General features: G+C 30.1%; 1 protein-coding gene across 7 annotated transcripts in view; it reads right to left on the bottom strand.

Moving 5' to 3' along the window:
- Nucleotides 1-18,667, bottom strand: part of LOC142327911 (uncharacterized) — a 70,076-nt gene extending 51,409 nt beyond the window's left edge. For 4 of the 7 annotated variants that reach the window (XR_012757120.1, XR_012757121.1, XM_075371277.1 and 1 more), the window contains exons 1-3: nucleotides 18,296-18,667; nucleotides 3,463-3,504; nucleotides 2,674-2,941 (exon numbers count right to left, since the gene is read on the bottom strand). The gene's annotated coding sequence lies outside the window, so the exon portion shown is untranslated. The remainder of the gene's footprint in view (nucleotides 1-2,673; nucleotides 2,942-3,462; nucleotides 3,505-18,295) is intronic. The other 3 variants (XM_075371279.1, XM_075371280.1, XM_075371281.1) reach the window with 3 other exon arrangements.
- Between the last annotated feature and the right edge of the window lie 1,101 nt (nucleotides 18,668-19,768).

Genomic DNA, 19,768 nt, shown 5'->3' on the forward strand with positions numbered 1-19,768 from the left:
AATAATTAATTTTTAGTATCCAATAAAATCGTGGCACTTTTAATTTATTATACTGAAATTTATTCGTCTTCAGTAGTTCTAAGCTTTCTATAAATAAAAATTATTAATTTATTTTAGTGATAATTTTCAGTTTAATAAATTTGTGTGTGTGTGTGTGTGTGTGTGTGTGTGTGTGTGTGTGTGTGTGTGTGTGTGTGTGTGCGCGCGCGCGCGCGCGCATAATGCCGTAGGCTATTTAAACAAACGTACATTTTAGTGATTTTTTTTTTTAATTCTTTCGCCGAAAGTACATTTTTGCTAAAACTTTGTAATTACAGAAATTATTGATAAAGTTTTTGACGATTTTTTTCTAAAATACTGATTAAATTTTTTAATGTCTTTTCGTAAGTGAAAAAGAATAGACGATTTCTCATTAGAATTATAACAAAAACTTGTTAACAGTAAATTAAAAATATAAATTAAACCTAAATTTAACCTCTAATCTAAAGATTTTTTCCTAAGAAGAAAAGGGACAACATACATAGAGAGCTGTTACAATTCGCAGCCAGAGACACATAAAGAGGGTGATGAATCCATTCCGACCCTCGAATGTTTTTTCGATCACAGTAGATAACATGTCCGTTACACTTTGGTTGAACGGGAATTGGACATTAGTACAACCACTTTTAATGAGTCTGATTAGGATTCGAACCTGATATCCTTGAATTAAAAACTCTATGCTCTGCCACTGTACACAAGAAAATAATAATCAGAATAAAAAATAATTTTTTATTTAAATTCCAAACTTCAAATATCGATTGAATCACTTTTAATGTACGTTCATTTAATTATAATAAAGTATTTAATTAGATAGTTCGCAATTAACCGGACTTCTAATGTTCATTTATCCGAATGCTACGTTGGTTTCAATTCCTAAAAAAAAAATTATTTTTTATAACCAAAATTACGTTTAAATGCCTGGATGGAAGAAATTATTTTGGAAAAAAATATATATTTAACATTCGATTATTAGGATCTTCATGATTCGTTTAATTTTAAGGCAATGTGCTGAACATTTTAATATTATTTCTTTAATATTATTTTTTATTTTTGTTGCTTTCTTTACAAGCAAAAAATTGTTTTTTATTTTTATTTATTTATTAATTTTTTTTATTATTATTCCTGAGCATATATTTAATTATTAATAATTAACAACATGAACTGAGATTGGTGTACAAACGTTAAGCTACTTGAGAGTCAAACCCAGGAGCTTCAGTATGTTTCAGGAATATCGGTATATTTTTGACAACGCTACTGATGGGAATGTTTTTCTTGCTTAGCATACATATACAACATGCTTCACTCTCTTTTAATTATTGTATTTCATAAGATTAGCTTTTTTTTTAACAGAACAAATAATTTAAATAATTTTGTATACAGTAAGTAGAATGCGGCGGAAATGAGTAATACGTCACTCCACGACGCATATAAAAATGTCACAATTACCTTTAAAAATATGTGAAGTAATTATGTTTATAAAATATATACAATTTAGAAAGCGTTATGAAGATCATTTGACTATATATCATTTGTACATGTTAATTGAAGATGCAGAATACTAAAGTTTTTTTTTTTTTTTTTTAATTAGTATCATTAAAAATTCATTAACTGATTAATATTGGTTCTATAAAGTAAGATCATTTAATTTTATTTTGAATGAATAGATAATAGAGCCTATTAAATAGTTTTGTAATTTCTTAAAAAAGTTATCGGGAAGCAAAATGAGGTGCTTGTAAACTGAAGTATTGTGCAGTAAAAAAATCTAGTTCTGTTAATTTTATAGAGGTGAATAACGTTATTATTTAGGAATGTCACTACTCTTTTACATATAACACAAATAAGACACATTCTTCCATTTAAACGAATGAATAGAAAACATAAAAAAAATAAAATTATCTGTAACAATATTTCTATGCTTATTTTTATCGTTCATCATACTGTTCAGAAGTTATGATTGCGAAAAGTGAACATTGTTTCTCAACAAATTATTTTGTAATTTAAATACACCACTTTTCTTTAAAAATTATTTATGCAACTTTGTGATAAAATTGCTATATCTAAAAATTGTTAATTTTTTTATCCATTCGATGGCATAAGCATGTTTGCCTGTTAAACAGAAGGTCCCGTGTTTGATTCCGGTTAGGGTCCCTAAAACTTATAACAAGTCAACCCTCAATGTAGTTACTGATGATTTTATTTACTGATCCGACTTAAAAATTAATGTATCTAAAATGAAATATGATAAATTTCATGTAGAATAGCTCTTTGTAACATATGAAATGTGATGTGACTTGGCTTACATCAGTAAATTTAAATACAATAAATTTTACTTCCCAGGTTAATTAATGGCCAAATAACTTAAATTTAACCAAGCGTATAACTTATTTCATTTTTATTTGTTTATTTCTGCGTACTGGTTCGCAACTATTTAGAACTATTTGGATACATTATCAACAGATAAACACAGTAAATAATTATTAATTTATTTTGTAAAAATAAATGAGTGTAAACTGGGTTCTAACATTTTTAATCTAATAAATAATTTGAATACAACAGAATAAAACAACTGGGAATTATTGTTTCAAAAATTTTACAATATTCCATACTAATATTAATAAAAAAAATAAAACTCACCTTAACCAATAATAAGAGACGTCTCATTCAAAAGATGTAAACTGAATGACGTTAACAATTGGATTAAGTTATGTTAAACGTGTTAAAAGTGATGTGTTTAACGTTATGTTAAAAGTGAACATTAACTCGAGGCAGTAACTGAATGTATATGAGTAATCTAGCTACCGACAATTTCCCGCCAGTCAGTACTAGACAGCTGCTGGCAGCTGTTGTCATATTTCTCTGTCTTCTCTACACCACACTCTCTTCACTACACCAACGTGGACTTCTAAACATTAAAGTTATAAAAAAATTATTCCATCTAAAATTCGGTTCGCAAATTGTTTTTTTTTTAACAACTCACCATCCAGCATAGGGTGTCTAATATTACATTATTTTTACTATTATTATTATTTATCAGACTTGACGAACTTATAGTTACATAAAATATTAAAATACCTTTTATAAATGCACCTATTACTAAAATAGCCAGCGTTATGATGACATTTTTACTTAATTATATCTAACAAACTGTTATGTATGTAATCAAACATGATATTTCGTACATGTCAATACAGACCTGCAAGCGCATCAATAATTTTGTTAAGTGTTACTATTATTTTTTAAATATCAAATCAGGAATTTAAAAAAAATATATATTTCTTTCTTAAATACTATTTAAAAAAATTAGTATTAATTATTTTTAGAAGTAACATGACCTCCTCGGTATCAGAGAAATTTAAAAAAATTAGTATTAATTATTTTTAGAAGTAACATGACCTCCTCGGTATCAGAGAGGTTGCTACTTACCTTCTTGACTGCAGGTTCCGGATTCGATTCACTGTTAGGGATCTGGAAAATTTATAATAGCGTAATCTTTAATGACTTTATAGTTTTCAGCTCAAAAAAAAAATAACAGGGCCAAATCTTTTATGACATATGTTACAAAAATCATGAATGGTACGTAAGGCGGTAATAGTTAATATTATTTCTAAAGTTCAAAGTTATATCTAACAGACCTCCATATTTTACAGTTCAGCAATATTCAATATTCAAATCAAATGAATGTGTGTGTACGCGCGTGCATACACGTATACGAATCTACTTATAAATAAACTTTAGTATACACGTGAAGCCTAATTTAATTTTATTTAGATCTTTTAAAATATAATTCTTCATTTTTAAATAATACTTGGCTATCAATGATTGAAACACTTCAATATAAAATATGTTGGAAAAAACCGATTGATACGTTGAAGGTCTCGGGTTCGATTCTCAACTTAGACATCAGTTCACAAATATACAGTTTAACCAGATTAAAAAACTAAATGTATTGGATTCCATTTTTTGAATTAGCGATTTTTTTTTTTTTTAATATCCTCATTTTTAATTTGCACATAAAGTAATACGTGCATCAAAAATCTTAACTAGAATTCTATACAGAAGAATTGAAAGGAGAGTGGAAGAAGTGTTAGGAGAAGACCAATTTGGTTTAAAAAAAAGTATAGCGAAGAGGGAAGCAATTTTAGGCCTCAGATTAATAGTAGAAGAAAGATTAAAGAAAAACAAACCAACATACTTGGCATTTATAGAAAAGGCATTCGATAACGTAGACTGGAATAAAATGTTCAGCATTTAAAAAAAACTAACGTTCAAATACAGAGATAGAAGAACAATTGCTAATATTTACAGGAACCAAACAGCAACAGTAATAATTTAAGAACATAAGAAAGAAGCCGTAACAAGAAAGGGAGTCCGACAAGGATGTTCCTTATCACCATTACTTTTTAATCTTTACATAGAACTAGCAGTTAATGGTGTTAAAGAGCAATTTAGATTCGGAGTAACACTACAAGGTGAAAAGATAAAGATGCTACGATTTGCTGATGATATAGTAATTCTAGCTGAGAGTAAAATGGATTTAGAAGAAACAATGAATGGCATGGATGAAGTCCTACGCAAGAACTACCGCATGAAAATAAACAAGAACAAAACGAAAGTAATGAAATGTAATAGAAATAACAAAGATGGACCATTGAATGTGAAAATGTGAGGAGAAAAGATTATGGAGGTAGAGGAATTTTGTTATTTGGGAAGTAGAATTACTAAAGATGGACGAAGCAGGAGCGATATAAAATGCCGAATAGCAGAGGCGAAACGAGCCTTCAGTCAGAAATATAATTTTTTACATAAAAAATTAACATAAATGTTAGGAAAAGATTGTTGAAAGTATATGTTTGGGGCGTTGCTTTATATGGAAGTGAAACTTGGACGATTGGAGTACCTGAGAAGAAAAGATTAGAAGCTTTTGAAATGCGGTGCTATAGGAGAATGTTAAAAATCAGAAGTGACAAATGAAGAGGTGTTGCGGCAAATAGATGAAGAAATGTTCTTAACGATTGAGTAGCATGCTTTTTCATATTTCTTTCTAAACCAACTGTTTGTTATTTGTTTCTTTATCTTGGAATGTTTATCATGTTTGCATGAATCATGAATAATTATGTTTTTAAAATACATAGGGCTCAAAAATCCACCACACTCTTGAGTCAGACTGACATACCTTCAAACATAATTTTTTCTTAGCTTTAGATATTATTTTTATTATTATTATTATACTACAATTAACACTGCATATTTTTTAAATCTTTTTATTTGTTAAAACTAATTTAAATTGTTTAGTTTTAGGTGCTGCTTGGTAATTTTGATAATTATCAATATGTTATATATAGTGCCATATTATTTCTCCAAGTTCCACATTGAACTTGTTAGAGCCTGCCTGCCAAAATGCCTTGTAGCTACTCTTCAAAGTCATAAGAACAAAAGAATTGCAGTCTTTTAAATGTACCAACAATATGTAAAATATTGCAAATCAAAGTTCCAAAAGAAACAAATATGACTCAAATCGAATTGACAATTGAATGTTTATTTCCAGATGAAAGAGATCTTAATGTCAATAATCATAAAACTGAGGAGATGCACATGCTGTTCTTCAATTGTACCCTTAAAAAGAATACACCATACAGATTTCAAAGACTAGCATTACATGACCATGTTGATAGGTTGTACTTGTAATTTCCATTCAAAGAAATTACTTAAAAATTTTACATTCTAACATCTTTGGGTATGTTGTGCTATTTTGATGGAAAATGCAATGTTTTCACTGATGATTCTTTAAATAGAAAATGATTGGATCATGATCAAGAAACTGTTATTGGCCACAACTTTACACAACTTATTTTCCACAACTTTACTCTATGATCAATTCAGTTCCCAACATTTCAACAATAAACTTGTACATTGACTGTGGCATATCACTAGTATTTGGAATAAAACATGAAAAAGTCACATTCACCGTTAGCAAAATGCAAAAGGGTTTGCTGGAAATGGTAAAAAAAAACACATTGTTAATTTTCCTAAATACTTGAATGTGAATTTTATCAGATTAGATGTTGCTATTTACAAAAGAAATGAAGTGTTACTTTTACCTTACATCATAATGTATTAAGATAATCCGAATCCAATGAATATGCTCAACCAAAAGGCATTGCCCCTAAAAAAACTTTTTAAATGTGAAAAAACAAAATTATACAATATTCAAAATGAAAAAAACCCAAATTTATTATTTCGGTGAACATTAATTCATTGGTGTCAAACATCATTATTCTGAAAATTCCATAATCAAACATGATGTTGATAGGTGCAGTGAAAAGCCAGTAAGTGTGAATGAAAAAGCACATTATTGTAGGTAAAGCTACTCAATCAAATTCAACAATTTCAAACCAGTTCAACAAAAAGCAAAAATTGAAAACATACATGACAAGAGATGTAAAAATGAATTTGATACATTTGAATGATAATCACATGAAAATCAGACAAAATAATCAATGGATAAACAATAATCAAAAGGTTGCCTTTAGATCAATAATTCAAAACACTACAACTTATTTACCTTATGAAACTATTTACTTTTAACAACCCAAAAAGAGAAAGCCACTTCACTATTAAGTAGCCACTTCTCATTAACTACCCAAATAATATATATAATACTCATAAAATAAAATACATTCAATATTCATGATGAAAGTAATTAATCAATTGAAGAGAATAAATAAACAAAATTTACTTATTTACCAAGAAAAATTATATTTTGCCATATTTTCAACACTATCATATCAAACTGTGTGAAATATATAACTGTAATTTAGCCTGGGTCATTGTGATCACTATCTTTGGATCACTTCAGAAAATGTTATATATTGTTTATCTGATGCATTTTAGGTGTTAGACTGGCAGAGATTGTTAACCCTAACTGCATGTGGGAGATTGATAATTCAAGGCTGAATACTATACCCAGCCACCATTTTGTAATGAATAGTACACACCCGGCGGTCCAGGGTTCGAATCCCAGTCAGGCATGGCATTTTCACACATCAAATCATTCTATGATTAGAATCATTCCATGATTCTACAAATCATTCATCACATCCTCTGAAATAATACCTAACAGTGGTCCGAAAAGTTAAACAAAAAAACAATAATCTTATGGGAGTTTATCAAGCTCACCGATGTTTTTATAGATGCAATATTATAAGATATAGACCACAATTTGTTTAAAGCAATGTAAACAAGAATAATGCTTACTCGTATGTACAAACTTAAGCAAAAAAATTAAAATTGTGATAAAAACGAAATGTTTAATAATAAATAAAAGTAATAAAATCATTTGTTTAAAGTAATAAATAGTATTTAATAAATGAAAAATAAAATAGTTCAATAGGCATTGCAAAATATTTATAATATATTTTTTGATCATACGGTGACAGAGGAATATTTTGCAGAGGTATTTCAGAGGTAATAATTTTTTGTGTTAGCTGGATGTACAAGGTGAAAAGATGAGTCAGCGGGTAAGTAATGGGAGGACGGCATGAGACAGAGAAGGTTGATAAACAGAACGGGTTCATTGCAGCCTATACCGTTTCTATAGTAAACCATGGGAAGTTTGCTCACTTGCATACTTAAATTGTGTACATACTTCTGCACTAAACACTATTTTGTTTTTTTTTTCAATTATTATTTTATTAGGGCATGTTTTATAACATATTTTTAGAAATACCGGTATTTTTACTTTATCGACTGCAGCTCTATTGCTTCTACGTAAATGCTACAACTATAAAGAGTTTGTATAACATATTCATCGGCCCAAAATTTCTATATCGGGTTTTTTTGCAAATGTCGACGTTTCATAACCTCCCCGAGTCCAAAAAACGGTTTTTTAAAAATTCGTAGAAATTTAGGAAATATGTATGTACATTTGTTGGCCTGTATTTTGATTAATATCTAAGTGTAATTAGTGGCTGAACGAACATTTTCTTCGAAAATGGCCCAAAAATTTTCTACATAAGGGACTAGATGCCATTAAGTTTTGGAGAAAATTAAAAAAGGGAGGGTAGTTGTTGCCATTTTGAATTTTTGTTTTATGTGTAGTGGTCGAAACTTTTCTCGCGGTTCTCTTCATTAAAAATTCCAAAGTTTTAAGTCAATCAATATATGGGGGGGGGGGGATATTCAATATTGTATCTAAAACGAGTTGACCAAAAAGGTTGAAATATGGCACTAATATTTTTCTACATACATGTATACTTTTCTCCCACGAAAAAAATGAGAATTCACAGATTCGTGAATTAATTTCATTGTTGCTTCCATTTTCATTGGGGAATGTCCTTCTTTTATTAAATGCGCTACATAATTAAAATCTTGTTTTTGATTTTTAGAAGTAAAATGGAAGAAAAAGATATATAGAAAGTAATGGTGTATATCCAAAATAAAATGTTAACTGCAGTGCAACATACATTGACAAACGGAAAGGAAATTAAAATTAAGATCTAACTAACACATGAGATTTTTTAAAAATACTTTCACAAATGTGTTAAAGGAAGAAGAATGAACATTTTACAATATCTAAAAATCTTTAAATTAAAAAGTAACAATAAAACGATCATAAATGAACAGATCAACAGACAAGCGGGTGTCCTTTTCAACCTCAATTTATTAAAAGCAGAAAATAGATAAATAAAATTAAAAGATAAGTATAAAAATTAATTTCGAAGTCGAGAGTTCTTAGTTTCATGTCCCAGTAAAGACAGTAACTTTTATATGGATTTCAATACTAGATCACAGATACCGGTGTCTTTGATGGCTGGGTTTCAATTAACCACACATCTCAGTAATGGTCGACCTGAGACTGTACAACATTACACTTCATTTACATTCATTCATATAATCCTCTGAAGTAATACCTTATGGTCGTTCCGGAGGCTAAACAGGAAATAAAGATAAGGCATGACGTCAAATATAAGGAAGGGCGTTGAATAAACGCTATATAAAGATTAACAGAAGATTAAAATTACTAATACAATATCATTTTTGACAATGAAGTATTTCGAACACGCGTCAACAAATTATAAAAGAATAAAGCTAAGAAAGGTAAAGAGTGCTCAAAACAAAACCTATAGTGATATTAGCAGAAAAGATAATAGGAATTATTATTTTAATAACTGCAATATCAATCATTTTGAGAATTTCGTTTACAGTATTAAGGATCCAAATACCAAAAAGGATTTCATTGCTTTCGACGACTGAAAAACAATCGCGAGTGCGAAACAAACAGGGCAATGATAGATCCTATTTAAATGAACTTACATGCAGTACAAAAGTGTGAATCTGTGTGAACAAATACAACGCGATAAGTGGCATAAATCCCTCCTAACGAACAGGTGAGTGGCATATTTGATTACGGAATTAGTAATACTTTTATAAATAGCAAGGTCATTTAAAAAAAAATACATGTTAGTTACAGTAAATTATCTAAAAAGGATTTTTTTTTCAATTCAAGAAACAATTAACTAGGGAATAGAAGACGTACATCAAATAAAATATTTTTGAGGAAAAGTCAACAACAGAAAGTTTATGTAAGCTGCTGTTCCTTGAGAATACTTAGAATTTCGATTATTAGAGACGTTGGAAAATCTTACAACGGATGCGTACAGACGTATGTTCTTGAAATCAGATTTTTGTGTAACCTTACTCTCTCGTCACATTTATATTGAAGAATATAAAGGAATTGTTTTTGAAAATTTAAATATTCTCCGATCATTAATTTTGAAAGGGTGTATGTAGTTAGTGATACTGAAATTTATAAGAAATAGATTTAGTCTAAATATAATTTGCTACTCGTAGAAATACTTACTTAACTCCTAACAGAAACACAGTATGAGGAAAGAGGGGAAACCAGGTGCATTTAGTTCAATTATTATTAATTCTTATTTCAGAAGCCTATTAACACAATAATTTTTATCTTTTAATATTAATATTATTTAATAATAAATCCGATTACTTGATATGTTCATGCATCCTCACGCGTTCAAATAAAGCGCCAAGAGTAGTGTGGCGCGTGACTACAATCGGCCTGTTTCGTTGAAGTTCGGCATCCTCACTTGCCTGTCGCGAGACACAAGTCGTAGGGAAGTCACCCGCCTAGTGACTTTCCGGTCGCCACCCCCACCCATCGTTCATTACCAGTTATGGTATGGAACGGGGGGGGGGAGCTATTGTGTCCTTGACACAATAGCCGGTTGACCAGCACGATGATCAGCTGTTTCGAAGAGTCCACGAGGTTAGCGAACGACCCAATAAAGTCACATATACACAAACGTAAATCCCTCGCGTGTGAAAACGTTTCTCTCTTCATTAAAAACGCACTTTGCAAAAGTATCTTTTATTTTTAAAATGTTATTCGCTTACTGATGTAGTATTTGTGTTTTTCCTTATATACTAAAATAGAATTTATAATGTATTTTTATTTATGAGGTCGTAATACAAATAGGCTAAGCTGATGCATACAAATTGAGTATCAAGCATGACTAAGCTGCACTTATTTCATTAATGATAACAAATTAAAAAGCTCAATTTACTAATAAAGTAATAAAATATATTTATTTATTTATTAGCTTACATTATAATTTTGGGCAGCCAAATATATTTAGTGCCGACGTCCGTTTATCAGGACTCTAGTAAAAATTATACGAAACCGTAAACGAATGTTTTTTCTACACCGTTTGTTATTTTTTCTCAGAAAAAAACCCGTTCTTTCTGTTAATAATAAAATGCTGTGTATTTGGGCTATACTCCAATCGAAATATAGATCGGTCGGTTAGTTGTTTTCCGTTTACGTTTGGTTATGTTGTAAAAGCGTCTTTGTTAGTCGGGTTATGTTGTGCTTTGTTCCAGTTTTGCGATATTTTAAGAACGAGAAACGTTGTACAAGTGGACGAGGTAAAGATAGATAAATTAATATTTAGGCGTACCATCTTATCGATAAAGTTAGTTACGTCAATAACTGATATTTTCTTAATTATACAATTTTTACGAAGTAAAAAAAAAAAACAATAAAATTTAATTTTATATACATATACATGCGCGTAGTGCGTGTGGTTTTAAACTTTTTTATACGAATATTTGTAAGAGAAGAAACAAACAACCATTTACCTAAAAAAATTATTCCATGTACATAATAAAACACGCGTTAAATTAATAATTTAACTTTTAAAGTTCCAAAATGGTAGAATACATAAAAAAACTCCTAAATTTCCTTGTTAACAAAGTTTTCCAAAATAACGAAAATACTTTCTTACATAGACAAATCGTAGTTCTTTATTTTATTATTTACAGCAAAAATACGTTAAAGGGAGTATAAAATAAAATAAAAAACAGACGTACTTAAAAAGTTTAATCTGTACAAGATAAAAACATTTACATTAAACTAAAGGAAATTACTTTTTTGTTTCGTTTTGTTTAACCTCCGGGACCACCCTTACGTACCGCTTCAAAGGATGAGATGAATGATTTATAAAATGCCATGTCTGACCGGGATTCGAACTCGGGACCTCCGGATGAAAGGCCGAGACGCTACCGCTCGCGCCAAGGAGGCCGGCTAAGAAAAGGAAATGACTTGAAGTACGTATTATTCTTTTTAAAATAAAATTTGAAGCGGACGCCACATAACTTCCTTGTACGCCTCCTAAATTACATATACGCATTTTAATACGATCGGAGATTAATAATATAAATAAATAAAAATGTAAATGTTAGTTTGTTCAAAATCTTAAAACCCCGAAAGTTCTTCACCGATCGCTTTGAAATTTTGACACGACGTTGCATTCGAATACGCGCGTGTTTTTATATACCTAAAATTTTACACTTGTTTTAGGTAAAAACATGTTTTTTTAAAAAAAAAACAGCGCCATCTGTTGGACGTAAAAGCAACACACACTATACTAAATATTTTACGATTCCATTTCAATGTTTCCGATATGCGTGTCCGGTGTAGACTAAAAAAACTACTGGACCGATTCACGCGCGGAGAAAAACGAAGAAAGGGAAAAATCTAAAAAGGAAATGGGGAAATTGGGAAAAAAAACGCAGAAAAGGAAATGGGAAAGGAGAAAAAAGGAAAGCTGAAGGGGAAATATGGGAAAGAGAGAGAGGAAAGTAATTGAAAGGGGGAATGGAAAGGGGAAATGAAAATGGAGACGCGGGGGAAAGGGAAAAGGGAGAAAGGGTAACAGGGAAAAATTAACTTTTGCGAAGTCCGTAATGTTCATTTAGTTTTAATGTTTTATCAAACTTTCAATTGTGTTCACTTAATTATATATATATATATATACTCAAATCTAGCAATAGCTAAGCATTGCCGGATCTGCTAGTTATTAATAAATCAATATATTTAAATTTAAAAAAATAGTTAGAAAAGTTAACATTTTTTTTTTTCAATCGGAGGTTAATAATTATTAATATATCAATATATTTAAGTTAAAAAAAAAGGTAATGAAGTCGGATTCGAACCGATGTGTCTTCTCCTTGAACGACCCAAAAATTTCATTAATTAAAATTTTATTTGGATATAATTCTGGAACCGGTGAAAATAAGTACCGTTTAAGATATATCGTTGAAAAGCTCTTAATTATGGCTGTTAACTGCAGTTAAGAAAAAGCCCAAAATCTAATTTTTTGGGGATTTTGGGCTTTTTTGGACACTTTTGGTTCACTCTATTGCGAAGGTGCAAAATTAGATGTTACAACAGTCCTAAACCGATGTTTCAAGATCCTGCGGCTAATAGTTTTTGAGTTATGCGAGATAGATATTTTACGTCGGTCACGCCGAACTAGTCAAAATGGATTCGAGGATGGTCAAAATGAATATTTCTGTTAAAATTTGAAAACCGAAAATTTTCGCGATCACAATACTTCTTTTACTTCGTACAAGGAAGCAAAAATCGCAATTTCACGGTCGGCCGTGGGAAAAGGAAATGAAATATTTACAATTGATATCGCATATCGTTTAACATTTCCATGTGTATTTATTTTTATCAACACATTACGTCATTACTTTTAACAGTATATGTTTATAAATAGGTTGACAGATTTCGACATTTAATTGCGATTAATGACCGATTATAATGTTCTGATTCATACAGAAATCTTTCCCTTTACATTTACACCTCTACGTACCGGATGATCATCTGAAAAGTTACTACATTTAAGGTCTATTTACGCACATCAGTATCAATGTTATCCTGATCGATCAGCGACGCCAATTAGGACTGCAGTACTTACTGTGTGATATGTTCTACGGATAGATGTCGGATGTTTCGCGTCTTCCCAAATCAGCTGATTTGGAAGTCGAGAGTTTCAGCGTTCAAATCCTAGTAAAGCCGGTTATTTTTACACATATTTGAATACTAGATCGTGGATACCGGTGTTCTTTGGCGGTCGGATTTCAATTAACCGCACATCTCAGGAACTGTCGAACTGAGAATGTACAAGACTACACTTCATTTATACACTCACACATATCATCCTCAGTCATCCTCTGAAGATTTATCTAAACGGTAATCTTACCGGAGGCTAAACAGGAAAAATAAAGAAAGAAAGATGTCGGATGTGCGTGAATTGGCATCACTGATCGACCACGGAGAACACCGATGTGTGTAAATAGACCTTTGTTATTCAACAGCTTTCAGTCTCTTCGTATTTCTATTTGCCGGCAAGTATACCGTTGTCGGGGGAACCTTTCTACAGTTATCTTCAAAGGGAATGAAACCTATACCCTCTCTGCTACACCTACCCCAAACTCAAGAATCTTATTTGGCAACGGTAACATTTAATTCCATTAATTAACAACCCGAAAAAATAATGTAATGTAATGAAGGAGCGGGCGGATTTTAATTCTCTTTTCACCAAAATTCATTATTTTTCGGGTTGTCAATTATTGTAAATTAATAGAATTAAATTTTGCTATTGCCATATAAGATTTTTGAGTCGGGGTAAGTGAAGCGGAGAGAATATGTTCCACCACTTTGAAAATAATTTTAGAAAGGTTCCCCCTGAGAATGGTATACATGCCTGCAAACAGCAATACAATTGGACTGATATCTGTTGAATAATAAATGCGGTAACTTTTCAAATGATCGCCCGGTATTATAAAATATTATTTAATTATTTGTTGAAACGTGCTTTACGTTACTGCGTGAACGGAACGCAGCAGTGAAATTGTTTAACCTTGAGAGGGCACTGATTGTTTTGGTGGAGGGGAGAGTTGTTGACAGTGCTTCGGCAAGCAGAAAATCGTTAACATTATTACACGTTAGTATTAAACGAATATTTACAACCGGTATATCTTTTTATTAATTTATTCGTACAGACGACAAAGATCACATTTTTTTCCATTATGTTTTTTTTATTTTTTAATGTAATGAATTTTACACCGTACCGTAAATAGAATCCAGAACGTTTTATCCGACAGTAATGTCCTCTCGCGATTATTTTCATATCGTTTACTATAATAAAATTAATATTACCTTATAATTTATCTGCCTGTTTCATTATATATCTTTATTACAATATATAATGAATGATTTGAAGCGTGTGTGAAGATGCCGTGCCTGACCGGGATACGAAACTGGGACCTCCGGATGCCGGTCAGGCATGGCATCTTCACACATGAAGAATGCCTAACGGTGGATCCGGAGGTTAAAAAAAATACATATATATTACAATAATTGAAGCTAAATATGTAATACTGTGCCGATTTAGTAGAAAAACATGTGAATTATTTAGTTAACTAAAAGAGCGGAATAAAGATTCTTCCGCTTCCAGGTTCTTCCGCAGGTTCCAGGAGGGAAGAAATGATCAGTTTAAATGACAACAAGCCACCTGCCACCTGTCAATTACATTCATTTGTAAAACGAATGAGTTTTCAAATACAGCCTACCTATTAAGAATAGTACACGCTGTTAATCAACCGCCGGGAAGGGTAGTCTTATATAATTTTGTTTCATTATTATCTGTTAATAAATAACTGTACTTAATAATTTATATTCATACGAACAAAGACCACGCTTTACTCCTAAAAAGATGAATATACGATTACGTTACCGCTCGGATCACCGTGCTACAAAAATTAAATGATACAATTACTATAACACTTAGTTATTTTACTAATCCGATTCTCAATTACCCGGACTTCCGTGTTTAATTTATCCGTAAAATATGCATCGTTTTATTGTGCAATTCAATTGTTATATGAATTAATTATGAATAAAAGCTAAACAAAAATTTCCTTCGTTGGAAAACGGAACAAATAAATCTATTCAAAATAAATATATTCTACGATTGACATTTATCAAAATCTCGATTATCCGACCTCTATTCTCAAAAACTTACAGCAAGTAATTCAAAATGTATAATTATAGATAGCATATAATCCGTTCGTATACTCGTTCTGAAGATTATTTCGATTGGAATTATTGAAAAGATCGTTGTAAGTCAAGAATTGAATTCAAGACCTGATAATTTTTTTTAATTATGAAACCTGGCTTAACAATTGTCGGTGGTGGTGTCTAACATGAGAATCAAACCGGAGACCTTCAGTACATCAGTCATTTGCTGTACTGTCTCTACTAATAGTGTTACGATAACAATATATTATAAAGATGAAAATGAGACACGGTTAAATGTTTTATACTATGTTAAAATAGCTCATTACTATATAAGAACGAAGTATAACTTAAAATTTGAACAAACAGAATAAACTTCACACATTACTTTTTGATAGTATTAATAAAAAATAAATCTCTCTGTCTCTCTCACTGTGTGTGTGTGTTTGTGTGTGTGTGTGTGTGTGTGCGTGTGAGCGCGCACGCGCGTATTTGCATTGTAGATGTGAATTGTCGGCTAAGTTGGATAAATTTAGAAATAGTGAAATCATATCATTACATCCTTACGTATCACTCGTTAATCGTTTTTATAATCTATAATAATTTGTAGTTCAGTTATTTTTCTTTAAGATGATTAGCTATTGAAGAAGTTACAGTCTAGTTGTGGAAAATTCTTCTTATACTAATCTGGAATCAAACCCAAGAACTTTGGTGTATTATGTAGCAAGGAAGTACGCTTTCTGTGACACGGTCGCGGCGACATTACATTTTTATTGTTAATTACAATATTCGATGTTTTAAATCTCTGCTTTAAATTAAAATAAAAAATATTTAGTAAAAACAAAAAAAAAAGTATAAAACCGCGCACGCGAATGTAATTTTATATAAATGTGCAATCGTCACGTTTACGTGCGCGGTTGTAATTACATATATAAATTGAATATTAGGTAAAATTAAATAATTGAAAGCCTCATTCATCATTACCCTTTTATGTTGTACAATTGTAAGTTATCACGGTTAATTAAAAATAAAAATGAAAAAAAAATCAGAACAAAACTTTTGGCTAAATTTTTGTCGAAAAAAGTTAATAAGTCTGACCATCTAACATAAAAACCGACCGTTTTGATCTGCAGAACATATCAATGTAGGTTTCAAAGAAAAGTGAGAAAATATTTGTAAAGTGTTTCATACTAAACAACAAAAGCAATTTATGTTTCTAAAATAGATAGCTAATTTATTAATCACCAAATGTAGACACAGGCAAAAGGTTTTGTTATTAACAGAAATCTAAAAAAAAAAAAAACAGAACTTTATTAGAATATTGATACCCGAAATAATTAACTTTTAAATAGAAATACGTAAATAAAACGTTTAGTATACAAAATATTCAGCAAACTCTAATGTACTAGTGTATCGGGACTTACTTGAAAGCAAATTATTTTAGTTACATATTTTTATAAAGTAATCTGTACTTAATTTTAATTAAAATAACAAGAATAAAAATATATTTGACTAATCTAAAAATAATGATTTTTGCCAAAATAAAATGCGCAAATTAGTTCATTAAATTCCCATAAGTTAACCAATAATCACATTATTTGTGTACCATTTTTCTTATTACAAAATATTATTATTTGAAAGAACTTACCTAGTTTACACGTAGAATTATTTTCTAAACGGTTTTCTAGCTTCACGTAAAATACATCTAATATACATCTAATACCTTTAAAAATATGTGAAGTTATTATGTTTATAAAATATATACAATTTAGAAAGCGTTAATGAAAATCACTTGACTATATAACATTTGTACATATTAACTGAAGATGCAGAATATTCAAGTTTTTTTTTAATAATTAATCATTAAAAGTTCATTGACTGATTAATATTGGTTCTGTAAAGTAAGATCATTTAATTTTATTTTGAATGAATAGGTAATAAGAGCCTATTAAATAGTTTGGTAATTTCTTAAAAAAGTTATCGGGAAGTAAAATGAGGCTCTTGTAAACTCGTATTGTGCAGCAAAAAAAAACCTAGTTCTGTTAATTTTACAGAGGTGAATAAAGTTATTATTTAGGAATGTTACTACTCTTTTCAGCACAAATGACATACATTATTTCATTTAAACGAATGAATAGAAAACATAAAAAAAAATAAAATTATCTGTAACAATAATTTTATCGTTTATCATACAGTTCAGAAGTAATGATTGCGAAAAGTGAACATTGTTTCTCAACAAATTATTTTGTAATTTAAATACACCACTTTTCTTTAAAAATTATTCATGTAATTTGTGATAAAATTGCTATCATTAAAGATTGTTAATTTTTTATCCATTCGATGGCATAAGCATGTTTGCCTGTAAAACAGAAGGCCCCGTGTTTGATTCCGATATAATCCCTCCTAATAACGAATCAACCTTCAATGTAGTTACTGATGATTTTATTTACTGATCCGACTTAAAAATTAATATATCTAAAATGGGATATGATAAATTTCATGTTGAAAACCTCTTTCTAACACATGAAATACACTTGGCTTACATCAGTAAATTTATATACAATAAATTTTACTTCCCTAGTTAATTAATGGCCAAATAACCTATATAACCAAGCATATAACTCATTTCATTTTTTGTTTATTTTTGCGATTCTGGTTCTCAACTATTTAGAACTATTTGGATACATTGTCAACAGATAAACACAGTAAATAATTATTAATTTATTTTGTAAAAATAAATGAGTTAAACCGAGTTCTAACATTTTTAATCTAATAAATAATTTGAATATAACAAATAAAACAAATGGGAATTATTGTTTCAAAGATGTTATAATATTCCGTAATAATATTAATTAAAAAAATAAAACTCACCTTTGTCAATAATAACAGACGTCTCATACAAAAGATATAAACTGGATGACGTTAACAACTGGATTAGGTTACGTTAAAAAAGAGTGAATATTAACTCGAGGCACTAACTGAATGCTTATGCGTAATCAATCTATCTAACGACAATTTCCCGATAGTCCAGTACTAGAGTTGCTGGCTTGATTAGTTATTTCTCTGCACGCATTATGTTTGCCTGTCGCCTGTCTTCCCCCCACTACGGCGCGACCGCCAACAACAGACATCTTCTAACTAGTACTTTTAATGAAAAAATTATTCCATCTAATTTTTTTTTTTAACAACTCACCATCTCTGTTTACACTGCCTGTCTTCTCCCCACCACGGCGCGACCGCCAACAACAGACATCTTTTAACGAGTACTTTTAAACATTAAAGTAATGAAAAAAATATTCCATTTATTATTATTTTTTTTTTTTTTTTTTTTAACTACTCACTATCCAGCATAGGTTGTCTAATATTAAATTAATTTTACTATATTGTTATTATTTATCAGACTTGACGAACTTATAATTACATAAAATATTAAAATATCTTTTATAAATGCACCTATTACTAAAACAGCCAGCGTTATAATGACATTTTTACTTAATTAATTATATCTAACAAACTGTTATGTATGTAATCAAACTCATTTCGTACATGTCAATACAGACCTGCAAGCGCATAAATAATTTTTGTTTAGTATCACTATTATTTTTTAAATATCTAATCAGGAATTTAAAAAATGGGGCATCTTTTATGACATAGATTACAAAAATCATGAATGGTACGTAAGGAGGTAATGATTAATATTATTTCTAAAGTTCAAAGTTATCATATCTAACCGACTTCCATATTTTACAGTTCAGCAACATTCAATATTCAAATCAAATGTATGTGTGTGTACGTGCGTGCATACACGTACACGAATCTACTTATAAATGAACTTTAGTATACACGTAAAGCCTAATTTAATTTTATTTATATCTTTTAAAATATAATTCTTTGTTTTTAAATAATACTTGGTTATCGATGAATAAAACACTTTAATCCAGAGATTCTATTAAGCGACATGTAATTAGATTTTGTTGGGTGTCATTTTCATTTTTATAATCTATTTTGTCGCCTTCGTAATATAAAAAACAAATGATGTACTGAAGGTTTTGGGTTCTATTCTCTGCTTGGACACTAGCTTATATGTTTAATGCTTGTTTGAATATTGGCTATTAAAAAAAGGTTACTCAAACGATTTTGTCCGGATTTTTTCTCAGCTTGGAGACAGTTCACAGTATAATATGCTTATCCGAGTATCGTCTTTAAAGAACACTATTCATGATCTTAAAGCCCCGGGATTGACTCTACAAATAATTACTTGCGTAATGCTTCTGTCTCAGATTGCTTATATTCATGTGAATATTAGGTACGGAATCGATTTGTTCTTCACAGTTCAATTTTATT

This window comes from Lycorma delicatula, chromosome 7 (assembly GCF_047948215.1).
Source record: "Lycorma delicatula isolate Av1 chromosome 7, ASM4794821v1, whole genome shotgun sequence".
NCBI classification, from domain to species: Eukaryota; Metazoa; Arthropoda; class Insecta; order Hemiptera; family Fulgoridae; genus Lycorma; species Lycorma delicatula.